The 19,512-nt window shown below is 43.3% G+C and overlaps 1 non-coding gene across 1 annotated transcript; it reads right to left on the bottom strand.

The window, feature by feature from the left end:
• Positions 1-5,040: 5,040 nt before the first annotated feature.
• On the bottom strand, positions 5,041-5,115 carry Trnal-caa. The gene has a single exon. It is a non-coding gene; the product is annotated as a tRNA-Leu (tRNA).
• Positions 5,116-19,512: the final 14,397 nt, after the last annotated feature.

Genomic DNA, 19,512 nt, shown 5'->3' on the forward strand with positions numbered 1-19,512 from the left:
GAGTTTATTCGCTAAGTTTTTCCTACCAGGCTACTTGCACTACTTGCAATATTTTGCACTTCCTTGTTTCAAGTTTTGTATTTCACTTGTGAGGATTCTGCTACTGAACAGGAACAGTGATCAAGTATGGAATGACGTTAAGGCTTTACTAAAAAGTAAGAATCGTGAAATAATTTTTATATTATGTGGGGAAGTATCGTAAATTTGCACCGCATTATTTGTAATAGAATTTCTGTGGGCCGATGTCCTTACTGGGCATGGTACTTTCCTTTTTGCCATATTTCATGTTCATGAATATTGGAATTTTTATTTCTGTGTACTACAGACAGAAAAACATGACTAGCAAATGGACAGGGGAGGAAATGTGCGTTTAAATAGAGCTACTGTAGCAATTTCATGGACGTCTATTTTGTACTGAGTGTGTTTTGTGAGCGAGTTACAGCCGATAACTGCCACCGGTGCGCGCTGCGATCGCGTGTACCACATTGAGGCACACGTACCGTATGTACAAGTCACATCATTTCTCAGGGTTCGGCAGCACGCTGAACTCGGCACGCTCAATGTTGACGCTCGAAAGCGCGATCCGTGTGCAGACGGCTTCACAGGAGTCAAGGGAAAAGCAATACTGAGAAGGAAGTGGAACACCGCTATAGCTTATACCGATGTTATTTAATTTGAATAATGAGTAAGCAGCAAATGAAGGCATGGATAAATTTGGAAAGAACATTAAAGTTCAGGGAGAATAAATAAAAACTTTGGAGGTAGCCAAAGACGTTTTAAATCTATCAGAGACGACAAAGAACTTGTAAAAGCTGTTGAACGATATGGAACCTTGAAAAGAGATTATAAGGTAAAAAAAATAATAATGGAATGTATTCGAATTAAATAAAGTGTGAGGGAATTAGGTTAGGAAATGAGAGACTGAAAGTAGTATATGAGTTTTGTAATTTTGACAGCATACAAACGGATCTCATATACTAATGACTTTAGATGTCCCGATAGGAAATAATAATGAGGATTCAAGTCAGGTGCCCTCGCAGGGCATGGAATAGGACCTCCCCTTCCAATACGGTGACCAGGAAATACTGTACCGGTACTGCTCCATCGTATTGTACTGTACGTATCTGAACAGCACTGAGTAATGAATGGTTCTGTCATTGATTCATAACACGTTCTGTTCTAGTTTAATGTAAATACGATACAAAAGAGCCACGAGTAAACTAAACAAAACCTGCAGCGTGACTACCTGGTAATCAGACTCGTTTCCAGTTTTCATTTACAATCAAAATTATTTGTAAAACGGAATTTTACGAGTCTATTGAACAAAGCAGTCAGAGATTAGTCTAGAGTGATATTTGTTTTATTGATATTGAAACGGAACTTGTTGTACCGTTCCAATGTTTTATGAAATTGCTGGCACGCAGAAATTATTAGCAAGAGTTTCTTCTCTTGCAGGTAATACCTCAGCTGGTGTCCAAAAGGCGAAAATTGACTAAACTGTGTTATTTATTGATTTTTTTATGTTGTGTACCACGTTTGCCATTTTCCTTTCCTTTGTGCGGCCTGGACGGTATAAATGAGTGAGTGTGTGAAGTAGCCGAAAGCTTTAGGCACAGATTGTAACACTGCATGAATGGTCATTCTGGGGTAGGGTAGTACCAACCCCCCAAGCGTGAACAAGTTTAGCAGAGACCAAGTTTGCAGGTCAGGGCAAAGATGACACGTAGGCGCGCGTATTGGCTCTGTCAGGTTGGCGCGTCACCCCCACCACGTTTGTAAGCGGAACGGTTAGGCGAATTCAGTTGGAAGAGCGCTTGTTCCTGGGTCGTGGTGCTGGACAGACATGGAGACGCAGCTCTTGTTTTGATAACGTTAACATAGGTATTAGATTGTCTGCAATCTGCTCGGTAATGAAGTCCAGATGTTTAAATCAGGTGCGAAATCACCACTGAACCCCATAAGGGAATTGATTTTCTTAATTTGCTCGAATTTCAGTAGACCTTGCGTTAGTGCCTTGTTCAGGCAACGCACCATGTGCGTTAAGCTCACGGTCACGTTATTGCTTTGTGCTTAACGGAAATTCACTCAATCAATGTATTTTAATCTGCTCTTCCATTTACAGTAATATTTTGGGGATTTTTATTTTTTTTTCATATGTTTTCTTTGTAAACTTGCTTTCGCGGCACGTGGTCGGTTGGAGCAACCGCCGCATTGATAAATTGTAGTTTCGGTCTGAAAATATATTGTACACGATGAATACTCATACGATAGTGAGCGAGTGGAAATAGGGTAGGAATAATCGTGTGTGTCCATATTTTTCTGGGTTTCTGTTGGCTACTGAAACTTGGCCATGTGGGTTGAACAGCATTGAAGTGATGTTTCTTGTGCACCCCCATAACGATTTGATTTGTTGGCGATGTTGTGTGTTAAGTAAAATACTCATGCCACTAGGAAAAGTATCGAATTTTAATGCCCACTGATTTGATAAAGATTTGCGAAATACTCTTCCACCCTGACGTAGTTTGGTTTGTAGTGTCTTAGCGGAACTTCTTCTGAGTAATCTATAGCAACTGAATGTAATAACCGTGGGTTTAGGTATAATTGTGCGGTTGTGTAAAATTACATTGAAGCCAGGTCTGTGCTCCTCTGTCCTATTCCATAATTACGTGGCGAAACTGAACCCTGTTAAGTAGAGACCGGTTTTGATGATGTACATTGCAAGAGAAACAAGACTAGTTGTTGAAATACCATCGGTACTGAATAAATATCAATTAATCTCTACCCTCGACTGATTATTTACTGGTCCGTCATAAAGAATAGGTGGCAGTGAGTGCCACAGTCGAATTCTGGGTCATGAAAGCAAATAAAAGCTATATACTGCCTACAAAGCCCTGTATAGGTGCCTTCTGTAGTGGTTAAAAAAATTGCGTTATCCATTGCGTTCAAATTTTTACCGGTTCGTTAAAACCTTCCGCTATAAATTATTAATACCCAACACTAACTCACAGGGTTCAGTAATTTCGTGGACCACACGAATTTAAGAAACCATTTACTACCGACGGTAGCTTGCACGAGCGGCAGGACACGCCAAAGCGACGGTAATCTTCCTACTTAGGTAGACTTTCACCCCACCAGTACTGGAAGGTTACGTTGCAATATGTATTAACAGGGACAGTAAAACAGTAATAAATAGATGTACTTCAGTAACAGCTTATCCTCCTTGTTTCCTTGCTGGAAATAATGTACACGTAAATAAACAGCACAGGTTCCCTACCTCAAATTGTTCGGTGAAGTATTCTCTATGCACTGTTACATTTTCGCACGTTCTTACGGAAACACTTCGTATGTGTGAAAGTAAAGGTATAAATTTGAGGTAGCGAGTCCTAGTCCGGAAACAACCGCAAGTTACAAACAAAAATCGTTCTGATACCTCTGATAGTGGAGCTCTTCTACTGCAAACTCTTCGCTGACAGACTGTCAGTCCTAAGGGCCAGGCGGCACTGTAGCTCAGCGTGTTCGGTCAGAGGGTTTAGCTACCCTCTGTAACAAAAAAACTGAATGAACGGATCATCGATCAACCTGAACGGATGTGATCGGACGTCTGCCAGGAACAAATTCAACGAACAATCTAAAACAAAATGAGATAAAAAAAGGGCCCGGTTTAGATTCCCGGCTGCGTCGGAGATTTTCTCCGCTCAGGGACTGGGTGTTGTGTTGTCCTAATCATCATCATTTCATCCCCATCGACGCGCAAGTCGCCGAACTGGCGTCAAATCGAAAGACTTGCACAGGCAGGTGGTCTATCCGACGGAAGGCCCTCGTCACACGCCATTATTATTATTATATCTCCGAAAGTTTGTAACGTCAGCACGGAATTACCCTGTGTAATGTATAAATTTTATAAAGTTGGGGCAGGGTCAGGTACTTCGAATAAAGGGAAATTTCGTCAGCGATGTGATCTTTGTGTCAGTGTTGGGGGAAGAGATTTCGAGAATTTGTTGCAAAAAAATGTTTAAAATTTACATTCGGTTTTCTTTTCATTGTCCACTTAGTTTACTCTTACTTATCTACTAGAGTTGTTAGAATAAATATTAATTAACTGTTCAGGTAACAAACTACTGCATACCTTAAAAGTTGTTCATATTCGTTACTGTGAAACACAGCTCTTCTACTGAAGAAGTGCTCATTGTTGTATGCGCTTTACAGCCCATGTATACCAGACAATTTTTTCTTGTTTTGGGATATGCTACCTCCTTCCAAAATACTAAAAGGAAAGTGCTTACAATAAAAGAGATTTGTTTCACGTTGTCGATAATGAATAAGTGTTCATAGCTCTTAATGTATGCATTGCGGAGTCCATTTTTACTAGACGTTTTTGCTTCGAATTATCATACCTGTCAGATCCTTGAACGTTGACAACTACTCCTGGGACACCCTGTAGTGACTTCAGTGCACACAGAAACATCACAAATAGAAAGTTCAGACAATTTGCTGACGTAGAAAGTTCAGACAATTTGCTGACGACCATTCTTCTTCCATTTTTGCATTTGGTTAGCGGTATATTCCGCAACTAATTTCCAAGGAGGACACTTCTTGACGAGGACACTTCTTGGCGAGGACACTTCTTAGTCAGTGTTAGCAACCACGATTCCCACCCCCGAATATTTAAAGAGTCGAACTTCAATGTGTAAAACAGTTTCAAACTACCGGTAACTTTAAAAATGAGTCAGTTAAATATTTGAGGTTAAGCATATGACACCTTTATGGCCGAACACACAAAGCCCTGTTCATGTTGATTTTATTAGTTTCAGATTTTTCATCCATAGACTAAAATAGACAAAATCAGAACTGGATGCATACAGGATGTTCGGGAATTCCCGCTACAAACTTCTTGGACTTGTAGACGGGAGCGAGTACATAATATGTTCCAAGGAACCCATGTACCGTTTCCGTGCTATACCCATTTGAAAACATGAATGAGATTTTCACTCTGCAGCGGAGTGTGTGCTGATATGAAACTTCCTGGCAGATTAAAACTGTGTGCCGGACCGAGACTCGAACTCGGGACCTTTGCCTTTTGCGGGCAAGTGCTCTACCAACTGAGCTACCCAAGCACGACTCACGCCCAGTCCTCACAGCTTTACTTCTGCCAGCACCTCGTCTCCTACCTTCCAAACTTTACAGAAGCTCTCCTGCGAACCTTGCAGAACTAGCACTCCTGAAAGAAAGGACATTGCGGAGACATGGCTTAGCCACAGCCTGGAGGATGTTTCAAGAATGAGTCATGCTTGGGTAACTCAGTTGGTAGAGCACTTGCCCGCGATAGGCAAAGGTCCCGAGTTCGTGTCTGGGTCCGGCACACAGTTTCAATCTGCGAGGAAGTTTCATTTTAAAACATGTTGGACGTGGTATGTATGTAGTTGTCGGTCATGCAGAACATACAGCAAACGGTGCTGGAAGCAACGTCCATTGCACGGACAACTAACTGACTGTGTGCTCGTTGACGGGTTACCTTCGACGTGATGCAATACAGTCACTTCGTTGCTTAAGTGTGGCGAAATGGGTATTTGATGGATTCGTTCGTTGTGGACAACGATTCTGATAAAGGCGACGGGCAGCTCTTCCATCGCCATTCAAAAGAATCATGTTGGTGTATTCTGCAATCGTGTACTCACCCAGATTCCTCTCACACTCACAGACACATGAATGACCCTCGTACCAAGTCAGAGAGATAAGATAGAGATCGAAAGATATCAATCGATCCGACGTAAGCACTTCCCACTATGGCTTCATTCTTGCACGTCTAACCAATAAACGTTATTTCAAACGGCTGTAGAACGGAAACGGTACGTTTCAGGACATTGGTTCCCATTCAAAATATTATGCACTCACATCCCTCTACAAGTACTAGAAGTCTGTAATGGGAATCTCCGAACACTTTGTATAGCCTAAGTAATTTGTGCGCGATGAGTTACGCTGCCACAAGACATATTACACAGTTTCTAATTTTAATAGGTCTACTTGAGTTATTATGTTAAGCCTTTACCTCGGACAGTGTCAATAATTACATGAAGTAGTGAAAACCAAATTTTTGGTGTCCTTGAAATATTGATGTGCCTTATACTCATGACGTAGGCAAGTACCACACTGATTGCTTACAGGCCCCGCACAATTACAATGTTGCTATCTTATTGGTGGTAAATTGGGCATTCTCTACAATGTCTCTTAAACTGCGAAACATTTGCACGTCCCTCAACTATAGTTTCAATTTACGTGGAGGATTACGGGACGCTTCCTCTACACGTGTCTTAGTTAACCATGAACTCTAAATGACTCATTTATGACACGGTTTGATTGTTCATGGAGGAGTTACATAAATGTATTACGTTAAATAAAAAACTTCATTTTTAATGTGTTATGTTCCATTGTGCCCCATAACATTCACTCTAAGGGCGCGAGGGGATTATCAGAACGGGACGGAAATCGGCAGATATGATGTACATGTATAGACAAACAAATGCGAGGGTAGTGCCAAAAGTAAGGTCTCCTATGTTTTATAAGTACAAAGACCTGTTTATTTCTACAATGGGTTACATCAGCTTACAGCTTGAACATTTAGCTATTTTTCGACATAATCACCATTTCTGTCGATGCATTTTTGTAGACGCTGTGGCAGTTTTTGTATGCCCATATCATACCAGCTTGCCGCCATGATGTTCAGAATGTTATGTACCTCTTCTTTCACCTCGTCGTCGGAGCCGAATATCTGGGACCAGAATTAGCGCTGACAGGTACTGTGAGACTCTGAAAAAACTCAAACGGGCAATTCAGGACCGGAGAAGAGGAATGTTGAACAAGGGCGTACACATTCTCCATGACAACGCTCGCCCACACATCACTCGTCAAACCGTTGCTCTCCTGCAACAGTTTCAGTGGAACATAATCACCCACCCACCCTATAGTCTTGACTTGGCGCCCAGTGACTGTCATCTGTTCCTTAAAAGAACATTTGGCCGGAAAGCGATTCAGCTCCGACGATGACGTGAAAGAACAGGTTCATAACTTTCTGAACAGCATGGCGGCGAGCTGATATGACATAGGCATATATAAACTACCACAGCGTCCACAAAAATGCATCGACAGAAATGGTGATTATGTCGAAAAATAGCTAAATGTTCAAGCTGTAAACTGATGTAAACCATTGTAGAAATAAACAGGTCTATGAAACTGTAAAAAAAATAGACTTTACTTTTGGGATTACCCCCGTAATTACAATTCCAGAAAAAATGGATGAGTTATTCAAGCGAAAGAGCTTCACAAATTGAGCAAGTCAATAACGCGTTGCTCTACCTCTGGCCCTTATAGAACCAGCTATTCGGCTTGACACTGATTGAAAGAGTTGCTGGACGTCCTCCTGATGGATATCGTGCCAAATTCTGTCCAGTTGGTGCGCTAGATCATCAAAATCCCAAGGTGGTTGGAGGACCTTGCCCATAAAGGTCCAAACGTTCTCAGCTGCTGAGAGACCCGGCGATCTTGCTGGCCAAGGAAGGATTTGGCAAGCACGAAGACAAACAGTAGGAGCTTTCGCTGTGTGTGGGTGGGGCATTATATTGCTGAAATGTAATCCCAGGATGGCTACCATGTATGGAACAAACAGCTGTGTAGAATATCGTCGAAGTATCGCTGTGCTGTAATGGTGTCGTGGATGAACATAAACTGGGCCTTGCCATGAAAAGAAAAGTCACCCCAGACGATGACTTCTGGTTGTCGGGCCGTATGGCGGGTGACAGTCAGTTTGGAATCCCACCGCTGTCTGGAGCGTCTCCAGAGACTTCTTCGCTGGTCGCCGGGGCTCAGCTCGAGGAGGGACTCATTACTGAAGACAATTCTGACCCAGCAGTGAGATTCCAGGCCGAAATTGCAATGGTTTTTTTGTCTGTACGTGTACATCACAGCTACCGATTTCCGTTCCATTTGGATAATTGCTTCGGGGTGCTTGATTTTTATTTGTCTTAGAGATATTTCGGAGTTAAAACATGTATTTACTGCACAACTGTGGAACAACTATCACCGTTGACCTGTAATTAGGAGAATGCACTATTTTACCACATTTTACAATATTTTAGAAACCTCAATCAAAATAATATTTAGTTGCATGATTCATTTCAACTACAGTATCAACAAAATTAATCGTCTCTCAAGGCAAAGAAAGAGTTTGAATTATGATTCAAAGACGCCTATAACCTTGATGCAAAAGCGCTGCTCGCTGCGACGGCTATGCTTCAAACAGCAAGCTGCCTACACGCGAGCAAAAATGGCGAGAGCTGGGAATATCATAGGAAGTGTAAGATAGCTTAATAATGTCACACTGTCAACAAACTGAACCACAATTTTTACCAACGCCGCCTTGGATGTGTCATACGTTGGAAAGGTCGTCACACTCCCTCTTACGCACTTTCCACCATTTCTTTGACATCTCTGATATGGACTTCGGAAATGTGTCACCCAGCACTGAAATTACTTGGCTTTCTCGCGGAGGAAAACATGTTAGAAACAGAAGGGGCGTACGTCTAAAAGTGGGCAGAATAAACACAGTAAGGTAGTTGTAGAAACGATTGGTATTGTAGCTGTAAATTGTCGTAGCTGTGTTGGGAAAGAACCAGAGCTCCAAGCCCTAATAGAAAGCACTGAGGCTCAAATAGTTGTAGGCACAGAGAGCTGGCTAAAGCCGGAAATAAGTTCAGTCGATTTTTTTTAAACGATCTAACAGTGTCCAGAAAGGATAGATTAAATACAGTTGGTGGTGGAATATTTATTGACGTCAGAGGTAGTTTGCCTTCTAGCGAAATTCAAGTAGATAGTTCGTGTGAAATAGTATGGGTGGAGGTTACAACTGACAATCGGATTGAACTATTAATTGGGTCGTGTTACCGATCCCACGACTCAGAAGATATAGTTGCTAAACAGTTCAAAGTAAACTTGAGTCTCATTTCAAATAAGTACCCCGCTCATACAATTTCAGTTGGTGGTGACTTATATCTACCCTCGATATGCTGGAAAAATTATACGTTTAAAGCCGGCGGCAGGCATAAAACGTCATCTGGAATTGTACTGAATGCTTTCTCAGAAATTTTTTTGAACAATTAGTTGATGAGCCCACTCGAAGCGTAAATGGTTGCGGGAGCATACTTGACCTTTTAGTGACAAATAATCCTCGACAAATAGTGAGTATTGTGACAAGTATAGGGATTAGCGACCACAAGACAGTTGCTGCTGGGCTGAATATCGTATCACCTACAACTATCAAGAAGAAACGCAAGGTATATCTGTTTAAAAAAAAGCTGATAAAAATGCTCTTAACGTCTTTTTAAGAAACAGTCTTCAGTTCTTCCAACCTGATCATGTAAATGTAGAAAAGTTGTGGACTGTTTTGAAAGAGATAGTATCGACAGCAATTGAGAGATATACACGACATAAATTAATAAGTGATGGTACTGTTCCCCCACGGTACACAAAACGAGTCAGATCGTTGTTGCAGAATCAACGAAAAAAAGCATTCCAAATTTAAAAGAACGTAAAATCCCCAAGATTGGCAAAGTTTTACAGAAGTTCAATATATAGCGCGTACTTCAATGCGAGATGGTTTTAATAATTCCCACAATGAAACACGGAATCTGGCAGAAAACCCAACGAGATTCTGGTCATACATAAAGCACACTAGTGGCAAGACGCAATCAATACCTTCACTGCGCGATAACAACGGTGAAGTCACTGATGACTACCACTAAAGCAGAGTTATTAAACACGGTTTTCCTAAACGCCTTCACCAAAGAAGACAAAGTAAATATTCCTGAATTCCAATCAAAAACAACTACCAAGATGAGAAACATAGAAGCAGATATTCGCGGTATAACAAAGCAGCTTAAATCACTTAATAAAGGCAAGGCCTCCGGTCCAGTTTGTATACCAGTCAGGTTCCTCTCAGAGTATACTGATAAAATAGCTCCATATTTAGCAATTATATACAACCACTCGCTCACAGAAAGATACGTACCGAAAGACTGGAAAATTGCTCAAGTCACACGAATACCCAAAAAAGAAAGTAGGAGTAGTCCGCTGAATTACAGGCCTATATCACTAAAGTCGATTTGCAGTAGGGTTTTAGAACATATACTATATTCGAACATTATGAAGTACCTCGACGAAAACGATTTATTGACATATAGTCAGCACGGATTCAGAAAATATCGTTATTGTGAAACACAATTAGCTCTTTGTACTCATAAAGTAATAAGTGCTGTCGACTGGGTATGTCAAATTGATTCCATATTTTTAGATCTTCAGAAGGCTTTCGACACCGTTCCTCACAAGCGTCTTCTAACCAAACTGCATGCCTACGGAATGTCGCCTCAGTTGTGCGACAGGATATGTGATTTTCTGTCAGAAAGGACACAGTTCGTACTAATAGAAGGCAAGTCATCCAGTAAAACAGACGTTATATCCGACGTACCCAAAGGAAGAGTTATAGGCCCTCTTTTGTTCCTGATCTATATTAACGACATGGGAGACAATCTGTGTACCCGTCTTAGATTGTTTGCAGATAATGCTGTCATTTACCGTCTTGTAAAGTCATCAGGAGATCAAAACGACTTGCAAAATGATTTAGATAAGATATCTGTAAGGTGCGAAAAATGGCAATTGACCCTGAATAAAGAAAAGTGTGAAGTTATTCACGTGAATACTAAAAGAAATCAGCTAAATTTTGATTACGCGATAAGTCACACAGAGCTGAAGGCTGTAAATGCAGCTAAATACTTGGGGATTACAATTACAAATAACCTAAATTGGAACGATCACATAGATAATATGGTGGGTAGATCAACTCAAAGACTGCGATTCATTGGCAGAACACTTAGAAGGTACATCAGGTCTACTAAAGACACTTCTTACACCACGCTTCGCTTGTGCGGTGTGGGATCCGCATCAGGTGGGACTGACGGATGACATCGAAAAAGTACAAAGAAGGGCAACTCATTTTGCACTATCGTGAAATAGGGGAGATAGTGTCACAGGCATGATACGTGAACTGTCTACATAATGGCATGATAGTTTCCTGCCAGTTTGTAGATGGGAGTGACACCACCAGCAGTCGACCAATAGTGTAAACATCCAGATGATGACCCCTACGACGGGTTGAAACCGGTTGGCGGTATAATAATAATAAATGCGATTAAGACTGTTTTTGAATAATTGTTTTGGACAACATGGTTGTGGAGACGAAGCAGCGATTAGTATGATTAATCACTCTCCATGTGCCACGCGCTGCGATCTTGGTCTCAGCCGACTTCAGCTGCAGGACTTGGTATCCGCGACTTTAGGCTTTTTTCTGTGATTGTGAATTCCGTATAGTGACCCAAACTATGATCCATCTGGGCACATAATTACACATTTTGGTTCCCAGTAACGGTATGCCACTACAAACTTCTACTCATCGGTAGATGTACTGTTGTCTTAACAGTTTGGCAATTTTCCGAATAATTCAAGAAGTCTAATTGTCTTACTGTGACTTCGTTAACTGCGGTTCTTGAGACATAAAGAGAAGGATCTTTCATGTTATTGCCAATAAATTGTTTTATTATTTGTCTACCTGGTAACTTGTTCTTTCTTAGTGAGCTCTTATATGGTCACTTCAATTATTATAGGAAACAAACAACAGCAGTAATTTTGATTGGTTTTCGGCTACAGCGTTCGTAATGCTGCCAGTTTTCGCACCTGTACCAGCAGTATCAATTGTGAAGTAAAATACTAGCCCTTCACAGATTACATGTGAGTGTATTACACACTCCATTGTTGATTCAGAGGCTGTGTTTTTATACGACATAGTTTCTTGTACTCTTAGACTCCTCAAGCTTTATCTATGACTGATACTCTTGTTATTGACAGTATTATCTCCGTCTCATGTGCGTTTGCACCACAGTATGTAAAGCGATTTCAAAACGTGCAAGCGACTCACCTTGAGAACGGTTGAAACTTTGTCAGCCGGTATAGTGAAACAAGAGTTAATAATATCCTGGATATACGTGCGAAAAATAATGTTATTACAGATTTTTGTATTTCGTTGATCTATACGCGAGGGTTCTGCACATTGTATGATAGAACTGAAGAAAAATTCGAAGCTTCTTTACAGGCCTTCAACATAATCTCCATTCATGCCTATCGCGGCTTCCCAAAATTTTGACAACTTCTGCATTCCGTACAACAGTCCTTTTCAGAAACATTTCTCCTTGTGTTCGATAGCGTTGCGATCTGTTTTCTGCTCTTCACTCAGATCATGCAGAACCCATCTCGCAGCAACTTTTCCCATCTTTAAAATTTCTGTTACGATTCTGTAAACTGAAATGACAGACATTCTGTACTCGTATGCAATTTCCGCACATGTTTTTTGTCTATCTTCTATCAAAATGTCATTAACAATAACCTGAGAGGGGTTGTCTTTTGCCATTACTTCTCTTCCTCTTCTCGGGTTGTTCCCAGTTCTGACCCGACCTACACGGAAACGAGCCACCATGATGCTGTATCAAGGTCCACTGCACTATTCCCACACAATTGTCTCGAAGTGTTGTAAATGTCCGTTAGGCTCTTTCCACGTATGGGATTCGACTTTAATGTAGGAACGCTGGTCACTTCGTCTAATTCGGCCTGACGGTTTCGTCGTCCATTTTAAAACTTAATTATTCACAACGAAGGTACGTGACGCAGCATACAAACCAACTGAGGTGAAAACACCCACGGGATAGCGATATGCACATATACAGTTGGCGGTAGTGTCGCGCGACAAGGTATCCGAAGTGATTATGGCCGCTTAGTAAGTATTAAGAGACTTTGGACGAAGAATGGTTGGAGCTGATGCAAGGGACACTACATTTCGGAAATAGTTAGGGAGTTCAGTATTCTGAGCTCCACAGATAAAAATTTCATTGATTACCTTTAATCACAGGACAATGCACTGGCTGATGGCCTTCACTTAACGATCGGGAGCAGTGGCGTCTGCATAGATCTGTCACAGCTAACAGACAAGCAGCAATGCGTGGAATAACCACAGAAATCAACGTGGAACATACGATGATCGTATCCATTAGGACAGTGCCGCGAAATTAGGCGTCAATTAGTTATGGCAGTAGACTACCGACGCGATTAGCTTTGCTAACAGTACGTCGCCTGTGCGCCTCTCCTGGACTCTCGGGCAAATCTGTTGGACCCTAGACGTGTGGGAAACCTGGTAAGATGCGTCCCGATTTCGGTTGGTAAGAACTGATGGAAAGGTTCGAATGTAGCGCCATGGACTCAACTGGAAATGGATAGTTTACGCTATTTGGAGAACACGGGACCACGAACTTCATGTTCGCAAAAAACGATGGATCACGTGTCAGCGGACCATAATTGTTCACGTCTGGTTTGAAGAACACACCGGACAATTCGAACGAATGATTTGGCCACCCACATCGCCGAACATGAATCCCATCGAACGTTTATGGGACATAATCGAGAGCTCAGTTCGTGCACAACATCCTGCACTGGCAGATATGGATCGTTATAGAGGCAGGATGGCTCCATATTTGTCTCCATACCATGTTGACGTGCTGCACTACGCTGGGCAGAAGAAGGTCCGACATAATTTTTAAATGGTTCAAATGGCTCAAAGCACTATGAGACTTTACATCTGAGGCCATAAACCCATTAGACTTACAACTAATTAAACCTAAGTAATGCAAGGATATCACACACGTCCATACCCGAGGCAGGATTCGTATGAGGTCATCAGACCACTAGACTTACAACCTGCGACCGTAGCAGCAGCACGGTTCCGGACTGAAGCGCCTAGTGGGCGCCACAGCGGGCGGCGACATAATAATAGGAGGTATTTCAAAACATTTGTCACGTTAGAGTATACGACTGTCTAGCCTAAAGTTTCGCCGACAACTGACATGAATTTGAAGTTGATCACGGCAGCGTAACGGTCGCACATGCTCAGTGTGCAGAACGTTTGCAATGACCCTCGTATTATTCTTGTCAGCAACTTGAACGCAGGAGCTGCTCTTCGGGGTCGTGTGCCCGAATAACAAACTTTTCTCGCTTCGGCGGTTAAAGGCACAGTCGCACGGCTACCCTCAGTCGCACTGTGGTTTCCACGCGCCCTCTTCAACCTGAACAGCCACGCGTTGTGCAGTGTGAGTGGTAGCCATTGGCTCCGTGGCGCCGCCTTTGAGCCGGCAGGCCGCCGCGCTCTCGGCCGGCAAAAAGCGACGCCCCAGCCGCGGCGGACGCCGGCCGCATTGCATTAGCCGCAGCGCCATATCTCACGGGCAGGCGCGCCCTCACCCTCACCCCTCTAACGACGTCCACTTGCGGCGCTCCGGCGACAAATTAGGAGAGCAGTCCTGCCGACAAATTAGAAGCGGCCGAGCGGACCGCTCCGCCGCTCTGTGCTCGCGCGTCATCCCTGACACGCCGGACCCACTCACTGCAGAAAATTACTTTTAAAACACACACTTTTTTTTCAGCAGTTTTCTGACTGGTTTGATTGGACCGCCGCGATTTCCCCTCCTGTGTAACATTCTACCATCCAACTATACCACTGAAGAAAGCGGTTCTTTCAGCCTCCTTTCATGTAACTGTCATTTTTAATAACCACCCTCTCTGAATTAGACAAGCAGACTGGCCTTCTGTTATTATTTTTTGTTATTAAATTTCTATGCTATAAGACTGATTACATAACGTACAATTTTTATTGATTACTATTTTTGTGTTTCATATCTTAATATCGTTCTACCATTTTCCAGTAACCCTGTATGAATAAATTCTACGATGTGTGGGTGTGCCTTTTTCGCTTCGTCAAGCAAGCCAATGCGCGATGTTGTAGAAATTTGTTTCACATTTTTATTATTCTCTGGTAACTCCTGATAATTATGAGACAAACTGGCAGAATGGAACTGCTTTATGACAGAAGATGTAGGTGATACATTTTTTTCAAATGGCTCAAATAGCTCTGAGAACTATGGGACTTAACATCTGAGGTCATCAGTCCCCTACACTTAGAACTAATTAAACCTAACGAATCTAACACATATCCATGCCCGAGGCAGGATTCGAACCTGCTACCGTAGATGTCCACGGTTCTAGACTGAAGCGACTAGAACCACTCGGTCACACCGACCACCGGTAGATTTTCTTGCTTGCTCTGAAATGAATGGTGCATTGCAGTTAAACAAAACACACTGGAAAAGATTTATGATATTCTTTCATACTTGTGAGTGCAAGATTGTTAAATAGTAGCTAATAATAATGTTATGTCGCTCAATGACAGAGCGCAAAGACTAATATATTCCTCGAACTTGTCATATCGACAAACTGAAAATTTTCATGATCCGACTGGGATTCGATACCGTGACCTCTTTTCAAGGAACGAATTTTACCGGGTGACCACCGGGCGCAATAAATACATTACTGGCTATTAAAATTGCTACACCACAAATATGATGTTCTACAGATGCGAAATTTAACCGACAGGAAGAAGATGCCGTGATATGCAAAAGATGAGCTTTTCATAGCATTCACACAAGGTTGGCGCCGGTGGCGACACCTAAAACGTGCTAACATGAGGAAAGTTTCCAACCGATTTGTCATACACAAACCGCAGTTGACCGGCGTTGCCTGGTGAAACGTTGTTGTGATGCCTCGTTTAAGGAGGAGAAATGAGTACCAGCGCGTTTCCGACTTTGATAAAGGTCGGATTGTAGACTATCACGATTGCGGTTTATCGTATCACGACATTGCTGCTCGCGTTGGTCGAGATTCAATGACTGTTACCAGAATATGGAATCGGTGGATTCAGGAGGGTAATACGGAATGCCGTGCTGGATCCCAAAGGCCTCGTATCAATAGCAGTAGAGATGACAGGCATCTTCTCCGCATGGCTGTAACGGATCGTGCAGCCACGTCTCGATCCCTGAATCAACACATGGGGACGTTTGCAAGACAACAACCATCTGCACGAACAGCTCGATGACGTTTGCAGCAGCATGGACTATCAGCTCGGAGACCATGGCTGCGGTTACTCTTGACGCTGCGTCGCAGACAGGAGCGCCTGCGATGGTGTACTCAACGACGAACCTGGGTGCACGAATGGCAAAACTCCATTTTTTCGAATGAATCCAGGTTATGTTTACAGTATCATGATGGTCGCGTCCGTGTTTGGCGACATCGCGGTGAGCGCACATTGGAAGCGTGTATTCGTAATCGCCATACTGACGTATCACCCGATGTGATGGTTACACGTCTCGGTCACTTTTTGTTCGCATTGACGGCACTTTGAACAGTGGACGTTACATTTCACATGTATTACGACCCGTGGCTGTACCCTTCATTCGATCCCTGCTGAACCCTACATTCCTGCAGAATAATGCACGACTGTATGTTGCCGGTCCTGTAAGGGCCTTTCTGGATACAGAAAATGTTCGACTGCTGCCCTGGCCAGCACATTCTCCAGATCTCTTGCCAATGGAAAACGTCAGGTCAATGGTGGCCGAGCAACTGGCTCGTCTCAATACGCCAGTCCCTATTCTTGATGAACTGTGGTATCGTGTTGAAGCTGCATGGACAGCTGTACCTGAACACGCCGTCCAAGCTCTGTCTGACTCACTGCCCAGGCGTGTGAAGACCGTTATTACGGCCAGAGGTGGTTGTTCTGGGTACTGATTTCTCAGGATGTATGCACCCAAATTGCGTGAAAATGTAATCACATGTCAGTTCTAGTATAGTATATTTTGTCCAATGAATACCTGTTTATCATCTACATTTCTTCTTGGTGTAGCAATTTTAATGGCCCGTAGTGTACTAGGGAAACAAAATACTGAGCAAACATTAACTCTAAGAAATGTAAAACAATTACAAGCCCTACAGTTGTTTGACTTGGGCAGTGTCACGGCTATAGTGCTCGCAGTCGACGCGGTTCCACTCTGTCTCGGGTTTGATCGCGTAACTCTGATCGTGCAGTATTCAGACTTTCCCTTTCCTTCGTGGCTGCGGGCGGTGGCTGTGATAAAAGCGTAGAACTGGAGAGGAACAAAAGGTGGCCTTACAGCGGGGCCAAGCACGTTTCCCATTAAAAGTTGCGAACAGGAATGCGGATGCGGCGCATTGTGGTCTACTTCCACTGATTACCTCAAAAGAGGACAGAGCTGCGTCCTACAGGCCGTTGGCTCGGGACAAAGCAGTCAGTCAGTGCTGTCCCATGCGCTTATATATCACTAACAAGGGGTGTTCAGTAAGTAATGCAACACATTTCATCTTTGCCAATTTAGGATGAAAATAATGGGAATTTATTGCGGAACATTGTCGAATATTCCCGTTTCATCCATTACCGACACGTAACAGCGTGTAGAACAGAGGTGCGTTCCAAGCAGAGAACTGCCATTGAGTTTCTTTAGGCGGAAAACCCTTGCATCTGGCCGAGCGGTTCTAGGCCCTTCAGTCCGGAACCGCGCTGCTGCTACGGCCACAGGTTCGAATCCTGCCTTGGGCATGGATGTGTGTGGTGTCCTTAGGTTAGTTAGGTTTAAGTAGTTCTAAGACTAGGGGACTGATGACCTCAGAGGTTAAGTCCCATAGTGCTCAGAGCCATTTGAACCAGTGCATCACAGATATTCATATGCGCTTGCATTATGTGTACGGAGACCTGGCAGTGAACAAAAGCAAAATGAGTCGTTGGTTGACTCCTCTGTCATCCTCAGAGAAAGGTCGCGTAAACCTATCCGATCTCCCACGTGCCCGCCGCCCGCACACAGCTGTGACCCCCGCAAGGTTGGAACGTGCGGACAGTCTCACTCAAGGTGATCGACTGATCACAATCAGACACCTCACTGCACAACTGGACGTCTCTGTTGGTAGTGCTGACACACTCGTCAACCAGTTCGGGTACTCAAAAGTGCGTACCCACCGGGCTCTTTGCCACCCAACAGGAGACGATAAAGAGCAACGAAGGACCGTTTGTGCGGAATTGCTTGCTCGTTACGAGAGTCATCGAGACTCTTGTCAAACATCGTCACAGGCGATGAAACATGGGTTAACCACTTCTAACCTGAAACAAAACGGCAATCCATGGAGTGGCACCATACCACCTCTCCTGAGAAGGAAAAGTTCAAAGCCTCACCCCAAGCGGGCCTAGTCATGGCGACGGTCCATTGGGACTGCGAAAGGGTTACTTTATTTGATGTCTTCCCTAATGTGCAGCAACAAACTCGCAAGTGTATTGTGCTACCCTCATGAAATTGAAGAAACGATTTCAGCGCGTTCGTTGCCACAAAAATGCACAAGAACTTCTGCTCCCTAACGACAAAGCAAGACCTCACACTACGCTGTGCACCCGAGAGAAACTCACAGAACTTGGTTAGACAGTTCTCCATCATACACCCTACTGCTCGGATCTCGCACCTTCCGACTTCATTCTGTTTGACCCAATGAAGGATGCACTCCGCGGTAAGCAGTGCATGATGCAGCAAGAGATTGGCTCTGACGTCGACAAGGAGAATGGGAACATAAGTTCATGCAGGTCTTCACAGTAAGGTGGCGTAAGGTCATCGTAATGAATAGAGAGCATGTTGAAAAACAGTGTTTTGTAGCCATAAAAGTGGGGAAGAAAGTGGTGCACTGGAATCTTAAATAAAACCAACCTGCTTTCAGAAAATTGTGTTTCGTTACTGAACGCCCCTCGTACAATGCCGAGAAAGACTTACCATGATACTACAGTGTACGCAGAAATTTCCAGTCGCAGACTTACCCTGAAGGTCATTTCGGAGGTCAGTAGGCTTCCGAAGTAGTTTACGGGGAATACGCACTGAACAAATTATAAACAAGATAACACGAGGGTTACGCCAAGTATAGTACACAGAGATAATAAGATTTTTGCTATTCTGCTGAGGTACTAAACCAGTTTCTGTTCACAGAACAACATTCTTTCTTAACAGCCTTAGACAGTCTTCGACAGGAGCATTACAGCGCTGTTTCATGCAGATGTCTTGTAGTAAATTGCTAGACGTCGCGGATCCGCCAGTATAAAAGAAAAGTGGAATAATCATTGGATGTAATCCAAACCTCCTAAAGCTGCCAAAGTCGACTGTTGATGATATGACTGTGAAGTGGAAAGGCCAAGGAAGAACCAGAGCTAAAACAGGTGGACCTCATGTACTGACAAACGGAGGCCATCTAGGATTGTGGAGAGTAGTTCTAAAATGTCACGTAAAATAAGCGGAAAGAATCACTTCGGACATCCACGTGCTAACAGCAGTCCTGGCTACTCTGGGGTAAAGTAGTCGAGCAACTCTCCATAAGCCACAAATTTCTTTAAACACTGTCAAGCGTCGCATAAGTGGTGTAAAGAGCGACGGTAGACGACTGGAAACGAGTGATTTGCTGTGATGGTCACGCTACGTCCTGTTGCAATCCGATGGAATG

The sequence above is a fragment of the Schistocerca piceifrons genome, chromosome 1 (genome assembly GCF_021461385.2).
Source record: "Schistocerca piceifrons isolate TAMUIC-IGC-003096 chromosome 1, iqSchPice1.1, whole genome shotgun sequence".
Lineage (NCBI taxonomy): Eukaryota > Metazoa > Arthropoda > Insecta > Orthoptera > Acrididae > Schistocerca > Schistocerca piceifrons.